Source organism: Solanum pennellii, chromosome 11 (assembly GCF_001406875.1).
Source record: "Solanum pennellii chromosome 11, SPENNV200".
NCBI classification, from domain to species: domain Eukaryota; kingdom Viridiplantae; phylum Streptophyta; class Magnoliopsida; order Solanales; family Solanaceae; genus Solanum; species Solanum pennellii.
Genome location: NC_028647.1, coordinates 11942684 through 11945983, shown reverse-complemented (window position 1 = coordinate 11945983; position 3300 = coordinate 11942684). Strand labels below are relative to the sequence as shown.

The window sequence follows — 3300 nt, the reverse complement described above, 5'->3', positions numbered from 1 at the left end:
TAAATTTACTTTTGAATAGTATAGGTATATAATAATAGGTCATCATGATAGTTTAAGCCTGTAATTGACTTTTTTCGATATAAATTTAGAAAAAAAATTCATTGTCTTTTCCCAAATTACATTGATCATCTTAACATACATAAAAAGGGTCCGAGATTGCTACATACCAAGGAAACTAAATAAAAAGAATCAGAAGATTACAAAAATATAAGAAATATTAACAATATATTAAAGATCTAAAATATTACAAAATCAAAAAGAATAAAGGAAAGACATCCCCGAAATTATATTTCCTTCTTAATACTCTTGTTATTAGGATGTAAAACACTTGCATCGCATATAAGACGAACAACCTGCTACAACAATTTAAATAATCATTGCAGTTTATCTTGCTTTTTTTTCTTTATGTCACAAAAGATGGCACATAATCTATAGTACATTTGGCACAAACGTAAGAGTCGAGAGATCAGAGAAGTGATCTTTGATCTCTTAAACACCATCTATTATTGTGTCTATTCAATATCACCCTAAACAGTAATTAATCCACAATGTAAACTTAAACTAACATAAAACCAACGAAAACAAGAAGAAAAAGGAATTTACAATCAAATGTTGCTGGACTTTTCCAGCTACCAATGCACAACACCATCTGCCTAGCTTGAGAAACACAGAAGCAAGCCTAATGCCAAAACATAGTCAGACTCACCAGCACTACTTGTTTCCTGGAACAAATATAACTAAGCAGACATTTTTTATTTAACTGTATGAACCTAAAACCACCAGCAGCACCAGCACCTGAAGCTTGATATCGTGAATGGAAATGAAGAGCAATAGTCCCCGAGGATGCTAACATCACGAATGAGTCCTATTTTAGAGGTTTTATACCCTGCACCAGTAACATAAAAAATATTTAGCAAGAAAATCATGTGATGCCACTACCATTGTTCAATTAAATGTTGAACTCGGAACTTATGACGTGTGTTGATGACTAGAAGTATAAATATAGGATTTTTCAATTTTCAAGATTTGAAAGAGTACTAAATTTCATCAATGAAATAAAGTCTTCTTTTTATAACCATTGTGTGAGGCCAACTTGTGTGCCCTTGACTAATTCACGGGTACCTGCTATCTCCCACCAGCACAGGTACTGATAACTTTGTCTAGTAAGACTTGGATACATGGGAAGAAATCACCAAGTATTTTTGCCTCTGCTGGAATTTGAACTTGAAACCTCATGGTTCTCGACTCACTTGGTTTTGTAATAGAATCTTATGAAGTGGTAGAAACACTAAAAAGAACATTTTTATTCAATTACTAGAATTGTGGTTCCCATTTCAACTTTTTTTTCCGTCTTTCCAAGTTGGGCCACTTAAAGTAGATTCAACAGTTTACCTTCCTTTTATTTGGTGTGGTCATTTCTATCTTCCACCTGTGAATCACAATTTATTGGGCTTCCTTTCCACCCAAGTCTCATATCTCCAACTTTAGCCATCCCTACTTGGTTTGATTCACTCACCTTTCCACTTTATTCCCCTCAAATTTTCTAAAAACCCATCTTGATCACAATTTTCCCCTACTGCTTTTGGTGCTGGAAAAATCTACATCCGCAGAATCTCACTCTATATTTGCCAACTCTCCACTTAGTGCAAACCCCTAACATGTGTTGGAACCCTTTTATACCACATCCGAGGGTGAGAAATCAGTACTTGTCCCTCCCTCCCTTGCATATGCAGTAACATATGGGGATTATGATAATGGTTTCAACCACTTAAGCTATTTGTGTGCAACTTGACTTACTTTTAATAAGAAGATTGATAAAGAACAATCTGTTATATTGCTTATACTGGCTGCAATTTTTATTCAAAAGATGCCGATCTTTTTCCTGTTCATAGTCGTGATGAGTAATTCAAGTCTGTCCTAAAATTGTATACGGATGTGAGAATTTTTCTCTGAGCAGGTTTGGACAACCCTTCACTGAGTAAGATTGCACCTACATATAGTAGAAGAATTATACCCAAAAAGTTATATTACAATGCTATTAACTCTTGAAGTTAAGATATTAGAGAGTCCGAAAAGATTGTTGTTCTAGGATTTAATACTATGACACAATCAAACATTATGATGTAATGCCTGAGAACACAAGTATGGTGAAGTCCAACTTTATGATATAATGCCAAAGGACATAACGCTGATACCTAGAGCTGATTCTGATATAATGAACCTCTTTCTCATTCTATTCAAACCCTAACCATCTATATAAGTCATTACTCATCTTGAGATCTGCCCCAATTTTCATTATAAAGAGAAATGAAAAACTTACGGGGAACATGACCGAGCCGGTGTGGAGCCTACGTATCCCGTTGAGCAGGAATTAGTTCAAACGTAGTTCCAACTCTCGAGGATTAACAGGACTAGAAAAATCTTAACTAAGGAAAACGATCGAGGCCAACATTGGCCGCCTACGTATATCATTTTTGAGAATTCAGATCGAACGTAGTTCAAGTACAAGAAAACTTTAGAAAGGGATAAAGGGGTGACCGAAGCCGACATAGGCCACCTACGTATCTCATTCTTGAGAATTCAGGTCAGACGTAGTTCATTACAGATGAAAGATACCAAAAAGGGGAAACCAAATCCAAACAAACGCTTACAAAGAAACAAAACGATACAGATGCAATTACAGAGAAATAAAACAACAAACTCCAAATGCAAGACTCAAAGACGCCAAAAGTGCAATTTCGAGGAAACTTGCTTCTTCTTTGCAACTGGTCATGCTAACAACTACTGCTTATGCTTGGGTAGCGGATTGGTGTTCACATTTGTTGGATCTTGAGCAAGTTTTACCACTTCATTGTCAATCGGCTTTTGAATTTTATGTTTGAGAGTGATACATCTCTCGGTATCATGTCCAACAACTCCTGAATGATAAGCACAATGTTTACTTGGGTCATACCACTCGGCTGAAGTATTGACAGTCTTGGCTTCCACTGGATGAAGTATTCCTGCCTCTTTCAATCTCTCGAAAAGTTGAGTCCGTGTCTCACACAATTGAGTGAAGACTCTGGGAGGCTTTTTCTCAAAATTAGGACAAGGTGCATTGTTTTGAGGATTTTTCGTTGGTCGTGGAGGACAAAATGTCGCTTAATTGCTGCAGACATAATATTGTGAATTAGGACAGCCTGGAAGTGGTTGACGGTTATATGAGGTAGCTCCTCGAGTCATTATCATCATAACTTCTTTCTCTTTTTTCTTTCCAAAGGAACCGGCTTGATACCCCCTATTAGCAAACTGAGATGAGGT

At 36.4% G+C, this 3300-nt stretch overlaps 1 long non-coding RNA gene across 1 annotated transcript; it reads right to left on the bottom strand.

Annotated features, from left to right (window-relative positions):
* Positions 1 to 252: 252 nt before the first annotated feature.
* Positions 253 to 1254, bottom strand: LOC114074927. Its single transcript, XR_003575300.1, has 2 exons — positions 1123 to 1254; positions 253 to 886 (listed from the first exon to the last, which is right to left on the bottom strand). It is a non-coding gene; the product is annotated as an uncharacterized LOC114074927 (long non-coding RNA).
* Between the last annotated feature and the right edge of the window lie 2046 nt (positions 1255 to 3300).